The sequence below is a fragment of the Lycium barbarum genome, chromosome 1, assembly GCF_019175385.1.
Source record: "Lycium barbarum isolate Lr01 chromosome 1, ASM1917538v2, whole genome shotgun sequence".
In the NCBI taxonomy this organism is placed as follows: Eukaryota; Viridiplantae; Streptophyta; class Magnoliopsida; order Solanales; family Solanaceae; genus Lycium; species Lycium barbarum.
The window spans coordinates 135,365,831-135,388,811 of NC_083337.1; the positions used below are offsets into that span (position 1 = coordinate 135,365,831).

The window sequence follows — 22,981 nt, forward strand, 5'->3', positions numbered from 1 at the left end:
TATTTGTTGCAAGTTCTGCCAATGTTTACTGGGTGTCTTGATTCTCCTTCACTATATTCTGGATCATAGCACTACCATACGGTACCACATCAGCATTGTTTGAGTGCCAAGCCTGATTATGAGTCGTCAGCTTGTTAAGTATAGTGGTTACTCGTCGATAAGTTTTGTTCATGAAACAACTATCAGCTGTATTATTAGCAACTGACTGCGTCACTGGATCTAGCCCTCGGTAGAAATTCTCCATTAATATTTGATTCGGAAAACCATGATTCGGGCTCTTCTGCAAATACTCCTTGAATCTCTCCCAGGCTTCATATAGTTATTCCCCCGGTCGCTGCTAAAATTCATATATCTTGTCATGAATTTTAGCCTTCTTGCTAGGGGGGTACCACTTTGTGAGAAAAGCAATCACCATCTCTGCCCATAAAGTAATAGAATTTCGGGGCAGCTTCTCAAACCATGTTCTTGCCTCTTCAGCTAAGGAATATTTGAATAACCTCAATCGAATAGCATCATGTGGAATGTTGTTCTGGATGTGATTAGCACACACATCCACAAAATTCTGTAAATGACGTTGAGGGTCATTCTCGGTAGAGTTCTGAAAGTATCCCTCAAGTTTCAACAACTGGTATAGAGAGGAGTAAATTTTCACAGTAGTAGCTCCAACTCGAGGCTGAACAATAGCAGATGCATAGTCCTCCTCTGGAACAAGATCATCGAAAATATTCTCATCATCTGATTCATTCGCCTGATTGTTCAACCGATTCCCCTGGTTACCAGCACGTTGATTTTGCTGATTTTGATTCATGTTCACCTGGTTTACACAGAGTAGAAAACAAGGTGTGATGGAATAAGCAAAATACTTCAATCAAAGCAAACACTATTTAGTAATTTCAAAACCGTATTCCCCGGCAACGACGCCAAAATGTGTTACGCTCAAATTACACCTATTAATGGTATAATGCAGACGTTGTCAAATATAGTAACCCAATAAGGTTGGGGTCGAATCCCACAGGGAATATGGTGTGAAAAGGTTACTAAAGTCGTAGGATGCTAAGCTTAGGTCTAATGTCTTAATCTGATGATTTTGGTAATAGTAGGTTTTTCTATATTAATGTCTATCTACTTGCTCTGGTGGAAATTTATGGTATAAGAAACTAAGGTTGTGTCCCCGTTAGATAGAGTGTGTGATCATGGGTATTGATCTTGATATACTTCTAATGGATCATTATATGGATGCACTTAATCTCTATATGAATCTCTACTATTTCCCAATAAATAAAGATTATCTCTTTCTATGATTTTCCCAAATATAAGAAAGTAACTATGAAGAACGATTAATGATGCCAAGTAAATTATTCTTATTCCTAAGTGAATTTATTAAACAAAGTTTAAAGCTTTGAGTCCTTGTTATTTATTCTTACCAACCCTAATTATTTTCCCAAATCAATCAAGGTTTATGGCTTTAATCAATGTTTGCAACCATTAATTATGAATGAAGAATGAAGAATAAATAAACCCTAATAATCCATTATGTATATATCAATCACAAACCCAATCACAAAACACCCATCATTGGATTCACAACCCTAGTAAGGGAATTTAGCTACTCATGACAAAGAACAAGAAATAAGAAATTGAAGAATTCATAATTGCTTACTTTGGAAGAAAAGAGGAATTGATAATACTTGAATTGATGTTTAAACCTCCAAAAACTAGATTGTATTTAATGTTCTAAGTCAAGAGACAAAATATAATAACTAATAACTATTAAAACCCTACAATGACTATTTATAGGTTCTGAAAACGTGAAAGTTGCAGATTTGCAGTTTGGTCCCGTCGATACGAAATACGGTCCGTAAAGTGAAATACGGACCGTAAACTAGTTTACGGCCAAGTCGTCTTTCCAGTTGTGAGCAACTTCAATATTTTGAAATATGGACCGTAAAGTGGTTTACGGCCCGTAAACTGCCCAGTCATCTTTCAACTTCCAAAACTCCGACTTTCTGCCAAATGCTCAAATGGTTAAATACGCTTTGAAATACGGATCGTAAATTGAAATACGGTCCGTAAACTGAGTTCGTAAATCACCATGTCCTCAGTCTGCCTTTCTGGTTCTGTTATTCTTTAATACACCCATGGAATACGGTCCGTATTTTAGAATACGGACCGTAAACTGTTACGACCACTTCTGCACTTTCAATTGTTTTCATTCCAAATCTATTCCGTTTCCTGAAAAACACTAAAAATCACGTAAAATCACATAGACTTGCTAAAAAACAAGTTAAACTCTTAGCAGAAAAGCATCGATTGTGGCGTAAAATCACGCCACATCACTTGGTGAGGCCAAAGAGGCCGTGATTGACGAAGTGGGGGTGCTGCGAATTCAAGGGCGAGTTTTCATGCCACGTGTGGGCGATTTGATCAAGGCCATTCTGGCAGAGGCTCATATTTCGAGGTATTCGATTCATCTAGGCACTACTAAGATGTATCGCGATTTAGGACAGCACTACTAGTGGACTAGGATGAAGCGTGATATAGTAGAGTTTGTTGCTCAGTGTCTGAACCGCCAACAGGTGAAGTTTGAACATCAGAAACTTGGGTGTACACTTCAGAGGATGCCTATTAATAGCCATGAATTTCGTGGTTGGTCTTCCGAAGATGTTAGGGAAGTTTGATTCCATTTAGGTTATTATTGACAGCTTGACTAGGTCTGCCCACTTTATTCCTGTGCGGATAACTTATGATGCGAAGAAGTTGGCAAAAATCTACATTCGTGAGGTGGTTAGGCTTCATGGGGGTTCCTATCTCCATTGAAGAGGTAGCATGGCGATGGTTCGTACATAATTTGTTAGTATTCGATTTTGTTAGATGAGAATTTGACATATAAAGAAGAGCCTGTTGCTATCTTAGATAGGGATGTTCGTAAGTTGAGGTCCAAGGAAATAGCCTGCATGAAAGTTCAGTGGAAGAACCTTCTAGTGGAGGAAGCTACTTGGGAAATAGAATCTGATATGCATAGCAAGTATCCTCAGCTTTTGGCCAAGTCAGGTGACTTTTCCTAGATTCATCATACTTGTCCATTCGGGAATGAACGGTGTTTTAATTGGTATTTAGTGTAATGACCCTTTCGGTCGTTATGGAAAAATGTAGGATCACCTCACCATATAGAGCCTTCCCAAGGGCAGAACGAGCTAATAGAAACTCGGTTGTATAAGTCTAGGAGCTAAAAAAATTGACTTGTTTATGAATTTTCTTTTATTGTGTTGAGCCATCGGGGGTAACATTGGAAATTAGAACTCCGTTGGAATTCGAGGGCACAAATGGATTCGTATGATGTTTTTGTGTCTATGTGCATGTTTTGTTTGAGTTTGTGAGGCCTTGGATGAAATATTGGGTGATAGAGTGGAAAACTGGGAAAAATGGTGAGCTTACTGCCCAAATGGTATCGCTGCGGCGGGTTAGGTAATGCTATAGCAGTGAACCCCTCACCGCCAGCAGTCAGCCATTGTTCGTATGCCCGCTGTGGCAGGCAATGGTCCACTATGGGGATGTCGCTATAGCGAGATATGGCCTACCATAGCGGTGGTCGGATTTCTTTTAGAGGACACTTGGCCGCTATAGCAAGACCACTGGAGCGGTGGTTTGACCACCACAGCCATCGATTGGGGTAGAATTTCGGGTTTTAAACACTTAGTTTCTACTTCTTTATTCATAAAACTCCAACACAGTCCCCCACAAGCACCTAGGGCGAATTTCTAAGCTAGGGTAAGAATATTCTTGAAAGGTAAGTCCCATCCATCCCTTTCAATCAATACGTATCATCTTCATGATTATAATCCCTTTTGTGGGTCTTCAATGGTGAATTAGTAATAGTAACCCCATAACCTAATAAACCTTTTATACTTGATAGGTTATGTTTGATATCACTTCTTTATCATCTAATTGCTTGGGTTAACTCCTCTTAATCATGAATTGAACCTTTAGAGCCATAACCTAAGTGAATTGAGACTTAGGGTTCTATAAAAATGGTAGCTTGACCATGGATACTGCTTGTAATTGATATTTTGATTAAGTATCCTTAGTAAATTGATGATTGGTGCTTACTAAGGCCATTGTTAGGTTGTTTACACCTAGGAATTATTCGCCCATTGGAATGGGGCTAAAGGGAAAGGTATCTTGCACTAATTTTGTGACTAGAGTATTTGTGACTCATTGAACATTCTAATTTCAAGACTTTGAGTGTTTCGAGGCTTTAAGGAACGGAAAAGTTGTAGCCTAGTGATTAGCATTGTTCCAGCTCTATGTTTCAGGTAGGTTATGGTCTACTTGAGTTAGACTTTGATTAGTTGATTGTATGTGTTATGAATTCAATCGGAGAAAGCATGTCTAGTCTTCATGCATGATGTGTGTATGGTTGAACTCCTATATGCAATTGATTGAGTGACTATGTGAACTTCGTGGCACTATGCAATTTGTTACACCTCCAGTTTGATGTCATTGTGATGAGAAGTTAATATGATCTTCTCGGTGAAATTATGATACAAAATGATGATTGAGCATTGATAACAAGAGGATAAGAAATACTAAGGTATATATACGTGAAAACGCATAAATGTGACCTAGATTAAGGGCTCATGGTCAAAGGTTCGTTCCGAAAACGAGTGATATAGTGATGTGGACCGCGTTCGAAGTTCTTTCCGGAGCGGAGGATTTGTGGGTCGGGTCCGATAAGTAACCGTAACGAGTGGTACATGGACATCATGGGTCCCCTGCAGGTCATGACTACTGAGCAATGACATCAATTAGCATGTGTGTACAGTGAGTATGAGGTTATTGTTGATGGACTTTTTCCCATTTGTAGTTTCCGCTGATGTGATTCGTGATATCTTCGGGTGATTTGATTCGTGTTTATTCTTGTTTAATTTACTATGGATTATTTATTTCGTGTTGTCGGTTGACTTGTCTATTTTATTGAATTTGTGATATATGCATAATACTAATCTTATAGCCTGTTTGGCCAAGCTTATTTTCCCCCCAAAAGTACTTATTTTTTCAATAAGTACTTATTTGAAAAAAAGTGAGGTATTTGGCCAAGCTTTTGAGAGAAAATGAGTACTTTTGGGGAGTAGCAGAAGCAGTTTTTTAGAAGCTAAAAAAAATAGCTTTTGCCTAAAAGCACTTTTTTGAAAAGTACTTTTGAGAAAAATACACATAGAAGCACTTTTTAAAAGCTTGACCAAACATTAATTGCTGTTCAAAGGTGCTTTTTAAATTAATTGGCCAAACACAAACTGCTTTTAGCCAAAAGTACTTTTTTGAAATGTACTTTTAAAAAAAGTACTTTTTAAAATAAGCTGATTTTAGAAGTTTGGCCAAACAGGCTATTAGTCAGCCTATGATATCTACCGATACATAGTGTTTGTACTGATACTTCGTTGCTGCATTCTTTTGAGTGCAGATTGTGATCCAGAGACTGCTACCCGTCCTCATAAATAGCGTTGAGGTCATTGCTAATAGATTTAGGGTGAGATTTTATCCATGCCAGGCCGCCCGAAGATGTTGTTTTATGATGTCTATTTCTATTCCAGACATTGTGGTTATTTGTTAGACAGACTTCATGCCTTAGACATGTTTTAGATTAGAGTCGTTGTATGGCGACTTTCGAATTTTGGCAATTTGTAATAGTTAGAACTTCCACATTTACTTCATTATTATTATGGCATGATTTATTCTGATTATCTTGTGCTTGAATGAGTAACAACTGATTGAATTTGCTAATATAAAAATGGACTTGAATGAATAGATGACTTATGTGTTGGTTCGCCCTCTAGGAGTTAGTGTGGGCGCCAGTCATAGCGGGTTGGGTCGTGACAATTGCATATTTATTTAACCTCAAATTGTTGAATGGATCATGTAAAAACACAAAGCTAGACTGAAACAAGAACATAGTGGCTGTCCATGAGTCAAGTTGAATCAAACCATCAGATAGAACTGGCTTTTAAACATGATAAAAGACTTCCAAACATTAACTGAGACCAAGTAAGGGTGATGAACTTTACAAGCATGTTGAAACCAACAACCTTGGAACTATCAGATGTTTAAACTTATCTCTTACCATTTTTTTAATTCACTTAGTTAAGTGGCAAACCTTACTCTCATTTAAATATCACGTGACAGTACCAAACTTCTTTTTTTAATGAGTCATTTGTAATCAAATACACCCCAGTGTCACAAAACTTCCCTCATGCCACTCAATCACAATAGAAACAATATGTATTGACTGAAAGGGACTAATGATACCCCTTAAATCTTCTTAGATTCAGATTAGCATGCCCTTTTCAAGCTCCTAAGTTAATAAATGACAGGGTCCAACATTACCAAAAACATTCTCATACAACTCAGTAGTCACATTAAAGTAAATAGGACTCACAGATCAAGATACTAATAGACTAATCATGTCACACTACTTTGTCAAAATGTGGATGACTTAAACTTAGTCAAATACCCCAGATATCATAAATGACTCACACCTAGAACAGACCTATTCCCATAAAAAAAAAAAGGACAAGAAAGCTATAAACCAAGTCATTACCTTTTGAACAAAGGGACATACTAATTAGTTAGTATGTTCATTATCCAAGCATTTATACCTAATGAACTTATAACAATGTATGGACAGGAACCAAGTAAATGCAAACATGGTCAAATAGACCCCAAGCTTTATCACATATGACTGATCAAGGTTAAACTAATATAACTAAACTGAAGAGTTTCCAGATTAGAAAGACTCATAACTAATTAGTCCTTGAATACACAGGTCAGACTTCAAGTTGTCATAACCAGAAAAAAAGCATAGCTCAACAAGAAAACTCAAGATACTGAACAATAGCACACATATTCACATGGCTAACAAGTTATGTGCCTAAACCTAATTCATAACTTAATCAAAGATTATACAAATGAGCTCCTAAAATCTACATAACAAATCTTTCAAGTGCACATAAGGCTAAACAACTACAGAACTAAGTAAAATAGGATTAAGCTAAAACAGAACTAGCATTATAAGACTAAGAACATCACAAATGACCACAAACATCAATCCATACAGGCAATTAGAATATAAATGACTGAAATAAAAAGGAAATAACTAAGGAAAGAAAATCACATCTTTGATGCGCAGCCCTAGTCGAGTATTGAAATTTGAAGTTTTATACCCTTTTCACCTCACACTCAGCTACAGAACAAATAAAAAGAGACTTAAAAATTTAACTTAGGACTCGAAATGAAAGTTTCAAAGCAAGATTGCCAAAACTAGAGAATCGAGTTCCTTTTTTTAGTGAATATATCTATATTCCTCGCTACAAATCCTCTCCTGTTTGTAAAGTTGGGGTTCTATTTATAGAACCCCTAAATCATAAAACCCTAAGTCCAAACGATATGGGACTTATCAAATTTATCAATGGCATGCCATCAAAAACAACATCAACGGCTAAGGGAAAGCAAACGAACAGATAAAGGGTTAGATTTAACCCAAAAATGAGTCAATCTCCTCGGTTCTTCATGAACCAATAGCAACCACGGATTCAAATTCAAAAATAACCAAAAACAATTAAAGATTTACAGAGTATTACCGTTGAATCGACTAAAAAACAAAGCAAAATAGCGAAATATACCGTGTTTGGACAATATTTGATAGGAAAAAATGTAAAACATTAAATGTGTTTCTTAATAAGGTCACACCAGAGTACACTTGCAAACTTGCACAAATGGAAAGGATGAAATAAAACGAAAGGGGCCTTTGCCCCTTCTTTAATTGCACGTTGGGCTGGACTCCTTTTTTTTTTTTTTTTAATAAAGATGGTATATTTTTGTTTTCATATACATATGCATATGTATACACACATAGTATACAAAAGCATATATTAGTGTATATATATGTGTATAAGGCAAAATGTGCAAATTAATAATTAGGCAAAACTAAAAAGGGTGATTACTAAAGAATTTTAATTAAAACTAAATAATTAATTAATTTAAAAACTTGGCTGATTTTATGAAATTGATTATTTCAAATATGACCTTTATTTGATTAATCTGTTAATTATTTCAAATGTAGCCATAACTAACGCATCATAAGCAATTTACAAATATAACCCCAATTAGTTATCTAAAACAATTATGATTAATTTAAAAATTATCAATATGACTTGATAATGCAGAAATTGAAATTTAAGGAGCAAAAAGATTATTTATTTTAATTAATTAATTACTTGAAAATAGAGTGAAATACTTAACAATTGACAATTTGACATTATAATTGTAAAATACTTAGATTAATTTATAATATTATAGAAACTACTTTATCAAACAAAAAATTGGTAAAATATTCTCTAAGTAATTTTCCTAAAATTACTTTGACTTCTAAAAACACATATTTCACTTTGTTTAATATTCAAGGACTCTGGGTATTCAAAACAAATTATGGGAGGTCAAAAATTAGGTGTCAACAACTGCTCTTCAGTGTTCGGGGATGGCGGGACCATTCTCGAGTAATGAAATTTGACTAACCCTGATTTTTGACTGACCCAAGTCATATTGCCTCTCATGTTTATGTAATTTTCAAAATATATGGCCGGACCCTGATTTCTGGGTTTCCTACATATCTCAGGTTTCATGAGAATTCAGGCCACTTATAGTTCGACTCGATAATGACTTCTAAATGCAAACTAAAGCAAATTCTCAGATTTTTCGGCTGTCAAGCTGGGAAGTCCAGTGTGATTGGTATGAGTGTGACTGACTCTTTAGCGTTAAGTCTGCCTACATATCCCTTTTCTTGGGAATCAAGTCACTTGTAGTTCGACTCGATCGAAAAAAAAGGTTATCCCTTATGAGCGATTGCCTTTGTGTGTGCCGGTGTGTGTCCGACTGATTGCGAAAAAGCAAACAAAAGCACATAAGTAAATAAGCAATCTTGTGTGGTTGAGCATGGTGAGAAGTGATCTTCCAAGTCCTGTACGGAGAGCTTGACTCTCATGTGCACCTTATATCACGACCTATTTTGCCTAAGCCGTGTAGGCACTTACTGTCACGACCAACCCGCCATGACTGGCACCCACACTAACTCCTAGTGGGCGAACCAACACACAAGTAATCTATTCATTCAAGTCCGTTTTTATATTAACCAAATTAATCAGTTATTACTCATTCAAGCATAAGAAGATCAAAATAAGTCATGCCATAAAAATATTAAAGTAAGTGCGGAAGTTCTATCTATTATAAAATCCCTAAAATCCGTAAGTCATCGTATGAGGACTCTAAACTAAAACATGTATAAGGAATGAAATCTGTCTAATAAATATCCATAATGTCCAGAATAGGAAATAGACATCATAAGAGGAAGATCTTCGAGCGGCCTGGCATGGATAGAAGCTCACCCTAAATCTGTTGGCAACGTCCTCAACACTAGATGTGAGGGCGGGTGGCAATCTCTGTATCACAATCTGCACTCAAAAGAATGCAACAAGGTAGTATCAGTACAAACACTATGTACTGGTAGATATCATAGGCCGACTAAAACTAGTATCATGCATATCTCATAAAATCAATAGAATAAACAAGCCAGCCAATAGACATGAAATGAATAAACCATGACAAGTCAACCAAGGATAATCACCAATCAAATCACCCAAATAGTAAGATTCAATCAACGGAAAACCACAACACAAAAATAAGACTACCACAATACCATACTCACTGTACATAAATGCTAATTGATGTCATTGCTCAGTAGTCATGATCTGTCGGGGACCCATGGTGTCCCTGTACCACTCGTTCTGGATACTCATCGGACTTGAGCATAAACCTCTGCTCTGGAAAGAACCTCGGACGCAGGCTATATCAATATATCCCTCGTTTTCAAAATAAACCTCGAACCACAAGCCCAAAATCTAGGTCACATATGTGCCTTTCCATATATCTTTGCATAAAGGTATTTCCTACCTCTTATGATCAATGCTCAAATCATCATTTCATATCACAATATCACCGAGAAGATCATATTAACTTTTCATCACAAACACATCAACTGTATATTCAAAACGTATGAATAATGGCACGAAGTCTACACAATCACTCAATCAATTTCATATAGGAGTTCAACCACACAATATCATGCATGAAGACGACATGCTTTCTCCAAATGAATTCATAACACATACAATCAACTAACTAAAGTCTACTTGAGTAGACCGTAACATACCTCAAACATAGACCTGGAACAACGCAAATCACTTCGCTATAACTTTTACCTTTCTTAAAGCCTTGAAACGCTCAAAGTCTAGAAATAGAAAGCTTAATGAGTCATAAATACTCTAGTCACAATTACCAATTCAAGAATACCCTTCCCTTTACCCCATTCGAATTGGTGAATGATTTTCTAGATGTAAAGCAACCTAACAAAGGCCTCAGTAATCACTAATTATCAAATTATTACAATATTACATCAACATTCCAACTACAAGCAGTTTCCATGGTCAAGTTACCATTTTTATAGAACCCTAGGTCTCAATTTACTTAGTTCACGGCTCTAAGAGTGCAATTCATGATTAAGAGGAGTTAACCCAAGACATTAGATGATAAATAAGTGATAACAATCATAACCCATCAAGTTTAGAAGGTTTATTAATTTTTAGGGTTTCTATTATCCTTTCCTACCTTGGTAGGAGTAAGGTCTGTGTACACTCTACCCTCCCAGACCCCACGTTGTGGGATTTCACTGGGTTGTTGTTGTTGTTGTTGTTGTTGTTGTTGTATTATAATTTCACCATTGAAGACCCATAAAAGTGATGATAATCATGAAGATGATCCGGAATGATTGAAGGGAATGATTGGAACTTACCTCTCAAGAGTATTCATGCCCTAGCTTAGAATTTCACCCTAGATGCTTGTGGGGAACTGTGTTGGAGTTTTAGGAATAAAGAATGTGGGACTAAGTCTTTAAAAATCGGGCTACTATTTTCCATCGACCGCTGTCCCGCTATAGCGGACCAAGAAGAATCTGCCCACCGCCATAGCGAGCCATCCACCTCTATGGCGATATTGCCGTAGCGGGCCATTGCCTGCCACAGCGGCTACGTGGAAAGTGGTTGACCATTGCGGCAATGAACACACCGTTGTAGTGGTACTACCGCAGCGGTACACCCACCACCGCAGTGGTGCCATGTGGGCTGTGAGGTCGACTTTTGCCCAGTTTTCCGCCCTTCCACTCAACATTTCATTCGAGGCCTTACAAACACAAACAAAACATGCACATAGATATAAAAACAACATACGAATCCCCCTCATGGCCTCAAAATTCTCAACGGAGTTCTAATTTCTTACGTTACCCCCGACGGACTCAGCAAAATTAAACAACAATCACAAAAAAGTCAAGTTTTAGCTCTTAGGCTTACATAATCGAGTTCCTATTGGCTCGTTCTACCCTTGGAAAGGTTCTATTTGGTGGGGTGATCCTATATTTCCCATAACGGCCTGAAAGGTCGTTACACTTACCTTCCTACCTCGGTAAGCGAACCCTCAAACCAACAATGTATAAATACATAAAAGAATAAAATGAAGCAATAGAATAGAGCAAATACGTAAGTCTCACGATATAGATATAGAAATAATAGAATAGTGCGAAATAATAACAAGATCCACAGGGTCTAGTCTGAATAACACAAGAGCATCCAAAAGGTAAATAAGACAATCCGAAATACACATACGAATAAGTGGGTCCAGGACCATGCAACACTGTAGCAGACTGACCCGAACAGAAATAATACCTGTTGGCGCTGCACTAAGGATCTACCTAGGGTCTAGCTGCTCTAGCCCCCGCGGCCTCAACTCTCACTGCACAGTAAACAATGGCCTGGAATGAAGCGCCCTTGGCCTCAAGCTGGACATAGGGCAGTTGGGGGGGACCATCCAGCCCACTAATAAACCATCGGATCCCGTCGGTCTATGTCAGAATCAAGGGATAGGAGTAACAGGCCAGGTAGGAGAAGGATAACGCATAGGTAGTAGCCGGCATGCCCTCATGAAGAAGATCGACGAACCAACCTTGACACTCGTCCCTCCGTGAACGAGGCACGTATCTCTCTAGAAATACCCCATAGAACTACTCCCAAGTAAGTGGACGCATTCCTGCTGGTCTGCTGGCGAGGTAGTCTCTCTACCATGCCCTCGCGCCGTCACGAAATCGGTGGGTAATATAGGCAACTCTGAGAGTATTAGTAATCCTCGCCTTGTGAAGTAGCTCGTGCGTAATCACGATAAACTCATTGGCATCCTCGCCTGGTGCGCCAGTAAGAATAGGTGGAGCCAATCTCATGTACATCCTCTATGCAGGCGGGTCACGAATCCTCACCATCAGTGAGAGAAGAGATAAGGGTTAGATACCAATTCGATCTTTCTAGATGCCAGTTTGAATAAAGTAGCACGAAGAATGAAAATAGAGTGAGATTTCCTAAATGTCCTATAGCCTCCCGCAGATAAGTACAGAGCTCATCGTATCGATCCATGAGACTCTACTAGATACGTTCTTGATTTAAAGACCGGATAACCTAGGGCTCTAATACCAACTTGTCACGACCTATTTTTCCTAAGCCGTGCGGGGACTTACTTCCCACCTCGGTAAGCGAACCCTCAACCCAACAATGTATAAATACATAAAAGAATGAAATGAAGCAACGGAATATAACAAATAAGTAAGTCTCACGATATAGATATAAAAGTAGTAGAATAGTACCACATAATAACAACACCCCCAGGGTCTAGTTTAAATTGCACAAGAGCATCTAAAAGGGAAATAATACAATCCGAAATACTAATACATGAAGTGTCTATGTCTCTGAATAGAATAGGACATGAAGATAAAAAAGTCTTTAAGGCAGCGGACGGCCATGCTCACCCTGAAGACTCGAAGAGGAAGCTGAAGTGACTATCAACCACGCGTCATAGAAATGGATCCAAAAGAATGCAACAAGTGCAGGTCAGTACAAAAAAGAGTACTGGTAGGCATCATCAGCTGACTAGGCATCGCTAACACAACTCAGATAATAAAGCAGATAAGCAAATAAACCAACAAGTACAAGTCAATGTAATCAAATCCAAGTATCCGTCATTGCCTATGTAAAACATCTGATCCCAAATGTGCCAAGTCTGAACATATCCAATCTAGTCCAATCCAGTCGTCGCAATACAGCACCAAATATCTCAATATAAGCCATGATACAATGCAGTGCAATAGTGTATGAATGTAATGCAATGCCATGCAAATGCAGTGTACACATGTACTTCGGATGAAAATATCGGCGTCTCAGTAGCACAACCCAGCGTGACTCGCGAAGTCTAAGTGCCACCCGTCCTAGATCTTTGCCCAACAAACAGACGGGATCCTGAATCTTTGCGCATAGGGGGTTCTCACTGGCACCACCTTAGGGGACCCGCGGAGTCCATGCACTATCAATGATTTCGGAACTAACATCAGATATCGGCCATGCAATCAATGATTCCGGGATGAACATCGGACATCAGACTCTCAAGTCACTCAAGTAAAAGAGCTTTCTCAAATATCAATTTCACTCAATCAATGACTCTGAAATGAACATCGGACATCGGACTCTCATGTCACTCAAGTAAAACAGAGCCCAACTCATCAAGTGTTTCGTCAATGTCATCAATATCTCAACAATGTATCATGAAAATGAGAGTGAATGCAATGCATGTATCAACATAAAAAATAATGCTCAATATCACAAGTACCAACGATGGGCACATGAACGATATATTAGAATCACAAATACCAACAGTGGGTATGCCAACAATATATTCGAATCATCAATACCAACAGTGGGTATGCCAACAATATATCCGAATCACAAATACCAACAGTGGATATACCAAAAATATCGAATAAAAAATATAAACAGAATCCAATAGCTATCAATAATTCACGGCGTCAAGACAACACAATAAAATAATAAAACACAACATAACAGGGTGGCTAGTCCTAACATACAACAGGGCACAACCTAAGGCAATATCCAACACAACTTCATGCCTGAAGGTTCACATGCTATCTCCGAAAATATAATCTAAGTATGCGCTTTGCTATACGAAGTCTCACCAGGGGTAAGCCATAACCTACCTGGATGGCCGAACCGCAACACCACCAACTCATTCCTTTGCCTTGCCTTTCCGCTGAACCTTAGAACCAAAGTAGTCTATGTATAATCGAAATCTACATTAGAAATCATGAAGAATGATATTAATATTGCTACTATTCAAATTAGGTCAATTCTAGCCCTAGAAATTGAGAAAATGGGCCCACAAGGGACAATCGGGAAATTCGAAAGCAAAATGCCAAATGAAGTACTAGGTAATCATAACCCAACCACTAATTGCTGATTTAACTCAAGGATTAGCCTAATTTCTCATTTCAAACAAAACCCCCAATTCGGGTATAAACCTTAAGTCTTCAATTCCGAAATTCAATACTAGAAATGGAAGATATATGTTTAATAAGCTTAGATTCATCAAAATATAACATAAATATCATCAATTTCCTCATAAATAAGCCTAAGGAAGATTTCACCAAAACCCTATTTCAATTTCTATCACTAAGGGATTATTAAAGGGAAAGGCAAATCTAGGATGATGTGATTAAAGAAAGAGTAAAAGCATAAGCAAGATTTACCTCCAAGAATATCTCAAAATATCCCAAGGACTGTTCCCCAAAGCTCTAGTTTGGAAATGAGAAATAATGAGGGTCTAAGGGCTTATTTAAATCATACTTAATGAAAATACCTGGCCTGTCACCATCACGACTGTGACGGGGCCGCTACAGTGCCCATCAGGCCGCCATAGCGATTTGGCCAACATAAGCGGCCCACAAACCGCAATAGCGATGCTGCCATTTCGGGCACCAGGTACCAAAAATACACTATGAACGCGCTCGTGGCCTCAGAATTTCCAACGGAGGTCTCGTTAATCGAGTCAACCCTCGACGCTTTAGTTCCAATTTCCAACCCATGTCCCAAAATGCATACAAGTGCATTGGGAACCGTACCAAATACACAAACAAGTTCTAAACGAACATCCGAACCTCTTAGAATCAACAGAATTTTGAAAAAGGTCCATTTACACAAAAGTCAACTTTGGGCCAACCATTTTTCACTTTAAGCCGATATTTCACAAAAGTTGTCTGAATCCGATCTAGAACCCTTGAGAAGCGTGCCAACGATCCCCTTGGGTCGAGAATGAGTGAAAATGCCAAAAGGACTATAACGACCAAATGGGTCGTTATAACTTATCTCGACCGGCTGCATAAGAAAGAGTTTCACGTGTGCTTCAGAATCTGCCTGGATTTGACTTGATTAACCTGATCTGTTTGTCGGTTACAAATCTGCTTCCATCTGCTGAGTCACGTTGATTTTTGGGTGATGAATACTACGGTCATCCGACCGAATTTACATCGTCTTGTCTTTTGAGCGAATACTGCAGTCTCTTGACCAGTTTTACATCTCTTTGTCTTTTTGGGGTGAATACTGCGGTCTCATGACTGATTTTACATCGCTTTTTCATCTTGCTATATCCAGTAATTTATATGTGTTACGGTTCGCTTTTACGTCGGTAAGGCATGAAAGTTACTACGAGGTTGTTGGTGTTATAAATGGATTTTAGTGTTTTTAGAGTCGCCACCTAATTTATTAAAGGAAAACTAGGAAAATCAGGTAAAAGATTTTCAAGCAAGAGAGAAAGCTTTTGGTACCAAAGTTTGAGGTAAGAGTTCTGGTGATCCCCTAGAGAAGGTTTTACGCACCCTAGTATTAAAGATCCATAGAATACGGTTGACCTACGAGTTTCAATGTGTGATTAAGGTACTTATTTGTTTATAAATGTTTTCATTTTCCGAAAAAATGTCATTCATATCTATATCATAATTTCAAAAAAAAAATTGGCAAAAATTCCCCTTGAAAGAGGGGTTTTTGGGTTTCAAAATCTATGTAAGTGTTCAACTCACTTTATTTCTGGATGGGGACACACTCGGGATTTCTCCCGAGTAGAGTCGCTGCTATTCTAGTCCTAATATTATTAGTTTAGTCCTATATAGGTATATGTAAAAAGAAAGTCTCTTTAAATCCAAATTTTATCTTTTTGAAGCCCACAAGGTCCAACCGTTTTCAAAGTCCCAAAGTCCATCATATCTCAATATGGTCCAAGTGTATTTCCTTTTGTTTTCAATCCATTTGTTTTTGGGCTTCCAGGCCCAAATCAACCTTTATATTCTTATCAGATTTCTTGGTAAACTCACAGCCCATTTCCAGTCATTAAAAACGCACCAATTCTTTATCTTTCAAGACGTCCAAACCAAAAACCAATTCCATGAGTTTGCAAGAACTTATTTCAACACGGTTTTTAGAATCACAAATGATGTACCAAAGTTTCAATACTTTACCAGTTTGAAGAAAACATTAGTCATTACTCCTCTTCTTTGAACTTACATAAAATCCCATTTTTTACATTCTTTGCCACAAACAGTGTCACTTAAAACAATTAATCTAAGTTTGATTTACAACGTGAAAATTTGATTATCATCCCAGTTTTAGAAAAAGGTTTAACGACTTTTCTAAAGCACTAAACGTTGATTTCCTAGGTTCTACACATGCATAGGGTTCCAATATTTTTGTAAGAGTTTTTACAAGTACAAATGCATAAGCAGATATGAAAATAAAGAAAGAAATTTAGGCTGGTGGGCCTACCAAGAAATTTAGGCTGGTGGGCCTACCAAGCCCACTAGTAGACTATTTTCACCCATAGTTAGGATCAAAAAAAGAGGGTTGGGCCTTAGGCCCAACAAGTAGTGATGCAAGAGATGGCCAGAAGGGCCCAGGATTGGTTTCCCTGAAACATACAAGAAGACTAGGATTTGTACTTGTCCAAGTAAAAATACTAAGTCACACAAAACAACTAGACCAAAACAAATGCACAAGCTAATAAGTAAGTCAATAAAATGGTAATGTAATTTCTTGGCAGAAAATAGTGTAAAGCCCAAATGATAAAGAAAACCTCAAAGCCCGCATAGGCCATTTAACCAGATTCAGGAAAAAAAAAGGAAAAACATCCAAGTAAAAGTTTGTTTAAGGAGGCCCATTAATTAAAACAGTCTGCCCAAGAGACTTAACGGACACAGTACAGACCCATATTTATAAAGAACAGGAATGATATACCTTAAGTATACAAAATATATTCACTTCTATGCACCTGTGAAGGTATAGAGGTGAATATACTCTGTATGTTTTGGTATATCACCTAGTGTATATGAAAGAAAATTAATGTATTGAGAGGAGATTAGGAGAAATAAATTATTCCAGGCTCCCTTTAGCTTATATGAGCCCATAGTAAAAGATTCAAAGCCCAGAAATAAAGGGTAAATACAACAAACACATAAGATGGCTCCCTTAAGCAAAAATGAACAATGCTAATTAAGTAATTATACAACATCATTAGCCAATGCACAATGGATTTACACACCCATGGAGAGATTAGAACAGTCCAAAAGGGAAAGCTCTTACCCTCTTGTTCCTGATGCCACACAAGATCCAAGGGGTTTCTAGGAAACCCAGGTATGGTAGACACCGGGGAAGGTTTGAGCTTCATCCCAAGTGCTGTTTTGCCTCTCCACTTATGCGTTAGGCTCACAGTATTATGGGAGAAGAAGTGTATGGGAATGATGTCAACAAATAGCCTTCTAATCAATATGTCTAGGTGTGCATTCTAACAGACTTGGCTATCTTGTTAGGCATTAATATCCTATTAGTAGACACCGGGGAAGGTTTGAGCTTCATCCCAAGTGCTATTTTGCTTCTCCACTTATATGTTAGGCTCACAGTATTATGGGAGAGTAAGTGTATGGGAATGATGTCAAAAAGTAGCCTTCTAATCAATATGTCTAGGTGTGCATTCTAACAGACTTGGCATTTTTTTTAGGCATTAATATCCTATTAAGTTCAAGCAGGATTGATGAAAGGTTTAAGCACTTCTATCACTCAGTCATGACAAAAGCAAGAGATAAACTACAGTTACAGAACTAGTATCTAGCAGCATCAAGACTTAACCAATTTAAAGAGATATTCTCCAAGCAGATAACACAAGACAGAAACTTAAGTAAAGAGTGACTAACCTCCAAAGAGCAACAATTATCAGCCATTAAGTGTCACCTACATATCATCAAATAAGTAGCAATTCTCAAAACTTGTGCATTTATAAAAGGGGGCAAAGTTTTAAAATCAATTTTCACTTGTTAACAGGAGGAAGTAGTAGGATTGTTAAATTTACTTAGTAAACTTTAATGTATCTTTTGTAGTGAGCTAGCAAAACACAGTTTTAGGACCAGTATTTCATGAAAGACAAGCACTTGTTCTTTGCCTTAGTGAATATGTGAAACCACTTAAGCCAAACAAAATGATTAAACAAACCACATAGTAGGTTATCAGCACAACAAATGAATCTTGCCAAGAAAAAGGTTTGACAGTCTTTTCAACAAACTCAAAATGTTTCAATTTTCTCTTAAAACTAATAGTACCAGTTGCAAATTTAGCATTTTCTGTTAAAACAAAGATCCCTAACACAGGATAACTACTAGGAATCCTAAAGAAAATTCAAGATCCAAACAAGGCATCCTTTCAGCCAAAGGTGTTTAACTCTTTAAACAAGAAAAAATGCAACCAGGCATAAGATCCCATAAAAAAACTGACGAAGTAGATGGAACCTGAAGGTTTCACTTCTCAAATAATGTCAAAATTAAAATAAAGAGCAAAATAGACTTGGCTTAAAGCATGGTTATCTTGGTTTAAATCATGGTTATCTGGAAAAGAAAAAAATCTTTTGAAAACAGAGTTCAACCAGAACAAGGCAGGAAAGGTTGTACATTCATTTAGGTTCAAATTTTGAGTGGATCATGTAAAAGCACAAAGCTGCACTCAATAAGGAAAACAATGGCTATCCATGAGCCAAGCTGAATTAAATATCAAACAGAACTGGTGTTTAAGCATGATAAAAGACTCCAAATTATTAACTGAGGCTCATAAAAAAAAACATGTAAGGATGATGAACTTTAAGCATGTGTTGACTAAACAACCTTAAAGCTATCAGATGTTTAAACTTACCTATTGCCTTTCCCTAATCACTTAGTTAAGTACTAAACCTTATTCTTATTTAAATATCAGGTGACAATATCACACTTCTGCTTTTAAATGAATGATTTGGAAACAAAAGTACTATAGAGTCACAAACACTGATCATGCCACTCAACCACAAAAGGAAACAACCTATATAGACTGAAAGGGGCTAGTATACCCCTTAAATTTTCTTAAATTCAGATTAGCATGCCCCTTTTTTCAGACTCCTAAATTAATAAGTGATAGGGTCCAACATTATCAAAGCAACTCTAAAACAACTCAGTAGTTATATTAAAGAAAATAGGACTCACAAATTAAAACATTAACGGACTAATCATGTCACACTATTTGATCAAAATGTGGATGACTTAGACTTAATCAAATAACTCAGATATCATAAATGGTTCACATCTAGAGCAGTCCTATCCACAAAATAGATAAGGAACTTATGATCTTCTGACCACATAGGTATATTAATTAGCTAGGATATTCATTATCCAAACACTTATACCTAATGAACTTATAACAATGTGAGTAGGAAACCAAGTAAGAGAAAACAAAATCAAGCATACTCTAGGTCATGTCATGTATACTTAACCAGGGTTAAACTATTACAATTAAACTTAAGAGTTCCTAGATTAGAATGACATACTAATTAATCCTTGAATACATAGTTTAGATTTCAAGCTACCATAACCAGAAAAGCATAGCTCAACAAGAAAGAACTCAAAATACTGATCAAGAAAATTAAAACATATATTCACATAACTAACAGGTTGCTTACATAAAACTAATTCATAACTTAATCAATGGTATACAAATGGATTCTTAATAACTGACCTTCCAAGTGCACATAAGGCTAAAAACTACCGAACCAAGCAAAAGATCAAACTAAACTAAACTAGCATTTATAAGACTAAAGACATCACAAGTAGCCCAAACATCAAACCATACAAGCATAGAACATGAATGACTGAAAAATAAACTAAAAGTGACTAAGGGGAAAGAAAGGTCACCTTTTTAATGTACAGCCTAGCCAAGAATAAACTTGAAGATAATTTTCTTCCACCCTCAGCCACACAACAAGCACAACTAGTTTAAATTTTTTAAACTAAATTGAAAAGATCAAGGTTTCCAAGAAAACTTGACAAAACCCTAGTTATTTCAACTTGTATATGCAAAATGATATAATTTTTCAAATTGCCTCTTAAAATCTCTTTTTTTTTTCAATCTCCAAGTCAGCTTAATATTGTGAAATAAAAACATCTTATGATATGACATGAATGACAGCTATAATTGAGGAATTTAAACATATAAATAAATAAGTATAGTTAAAATCACATTATATTGAAACCCTTACGGTCAGAACCTAGGAATCCCTAGCGGAGTTGCCATCTATTACGGTTCGCTTTTACGCGGGTAAGGCATAAAAGTTACTATGAGGTTGTTCGTGCTCTAAATGGATTTTAGTGTTTTTAGAGTCGCCACCTAATTTATTAAAGGAAAACTAGGAAAATTGGGTAAAAGATTTTTCAAGCAAGAGATAAATCTTTTTGTACCAAAGTTTGAGGTAAGGGTTTTGGTGAGCCCTCAGTGAAGGTTTTACGCACCTTATTAAAGATTCATAAAATACGGTTGAACTACGAGCTTCAATGTGTGATTACTGTACTTCTTTGTTTACAAATTTTTTGATTTCCTGCAAAAATGTCATTTATATCTATATCATAATTTCAAGAAAGAATTTGGCAAAAATTCCCCTTGAAAGAGGGGTTTTTGGGTTTCAAAATCCACGTAAGTATTCAACTCACTTTATTGCTAGACTAGGACACACCCAGGATTTCTCCCGAGTGGAGTCGCTAACTATTCTAGTCCTAATAAGATGAGTTTAGTTCTTTCGGGTTTTTATTTTTATAAGGAACTATGGAGTGTATCTATATATATATATATATATATATATATATATATATATATATATATGTAGCAAGAAAGTCTCTTTAGGTACAAATTTTATCTTTATAAAGCCCATAAGGTCCAATCGTTTTCAAAGTCCCAAAGTTCATCATACCTGAATTTGGTCTAAGTGTATTTCCCTTTGTTTTCAATCCATTTGTTTTTGGGCTTCCAGGCCCAAATCAGCCTTTATTTTCTTATCAGATTTCTTGTTAAACTCATAGCGCATTTCCAGTCTTTAAAAACGTACCATTCTTTAAATTTCAAGATGTCCAAACCAAAAAATAATTCCTTGAGTTTTCCAAGAACTTATTTCAACACGGTTTTAATTCCAAAAAATGTCAAACAGCTTCCTTTTTAGAATCACAAATGATGTACCAAAGTTTCAATACTTTGGCATTTTGAAGAAAACATTATTCATTACTCCTTTTCCTTGAACTTAACAAAAAATCCGATTTTTCACATTCTTTGCCAAAAACAGTGTTCGCTTAAAACAATTTGAAGAATTAATCTAAGTTTGATTTACCACGTGAAAATTTGATTGTTATCCCAGTTTTAGAAAAAGGTTTAACGACTTTCCTAAAGCACTAAACGTTGATTTCGTGGGTTCCACACATGAATATGGTTCGAATATTTTTGCAAGAGTTTTTACAAGTACACATACATTAACAAATATGAAAATAAAGGAAGAAATTTAGGCTGGTGGGCCTACCAAGCCCACCATTAGACTATTTTGACCCATAGTTAGGCCTTCAAATAATTTAGCTTCCCTTTCTAATTCTTCAGCGGACTCGATAAAAAAAAGTGGGTTGGGCCTTAGGCCCAACAAGTAATGGTGCAAGAGATGGCCAGAAGGGCCCAAGATTAGTTTCGATGAAACATACAAGAAGTCTAGATTAGCACCTGTCCAAGTAAAAATACTAAGTCACACAAAACAATTATATCCAAACCAAAACAAATGCACAAGCTAATAAGTAAGTCAATAAAATGGTAATGTAATTTCTTGGCAGGAAACTGTGTAAAGCCCAAATGATAAAGAAAATCTCAAAGCCCACATAGGCTATTCAATCAGATTAAGAAAAAAAAAAGGAAAAACATCCAAGTAAAAGTTTTTTTAAAATACAAGAAGAGGCCTATTAATTAAAACAGTCAGCCCAAGAGACTTGACTGACACAGTGCAGGCCCATATTCATAAAGAGCAGGAATGATATACCTTAAGTACACTAAATATATTCACTTCTATACACCTGTGACGGTATAAAGGTGAATATACTATGTATATTTTGGTATATCACCTAGTGTACATGGAAGAAAATTAATGTATTGAGAGAAGATGTGGAGAAATAAATTATTTCAGGTTCCCTTTAACTTATATGAGCCCATAGTAAGAGATTCAAAGCCCAGAAATAAAGGGTAAATACAACAAACACATAAGATGACTCTGTTAAGCAAAAATGAACAATGCTAATTAAGTAATCATACACCATCATCAGCCAATGCTCCATGGTTTACATACCCAAGGAGATATTAGAACAGCGTAAAAAGGAAAGCTCTTAGCCTCTTGTTCCTGAGGCCACACAAGATCTAAGGGGTTTCCAGGAACCTTAGGCATGGTATAGACCAGGGAATGTTTGAGCTTCATCCCCAAGTGTTGTTTTGCCTCTTCACCTATGTGTTAGGCTCACAGTATTATGGGAGATAAAGTGTACAAGAATGATGTCAACAAACAGCCTTCTAATCAATATGTCTAGGTGTGCATTCTAATAGACTTGGCTATCTTGTTAGGCATTAATATCCTATTAAGTTCAAGC

The 22,981-nt window shown here is 36.8% G+C and overlaps 1 non-coding gene across 1 annotated transcript; it reads left to right on the plus strand.

Annotated features, from left to right (window-relative positions):
• Positions 1 to 260: 260 nt before the first annotated feature.
• LOC132618638 (small nucleolar RNA R71) lies at positions 261 to 366 on the plus strand. The gene has a single exon (XR_009574237.1). It is a non-coding gene; the product is annotated as a small nucleolar RNA R71 (small nucleolar RNA).
• The last annotated feature ends 22,615 nt before the right edge of the window (positions 367 to 22,981 follow it).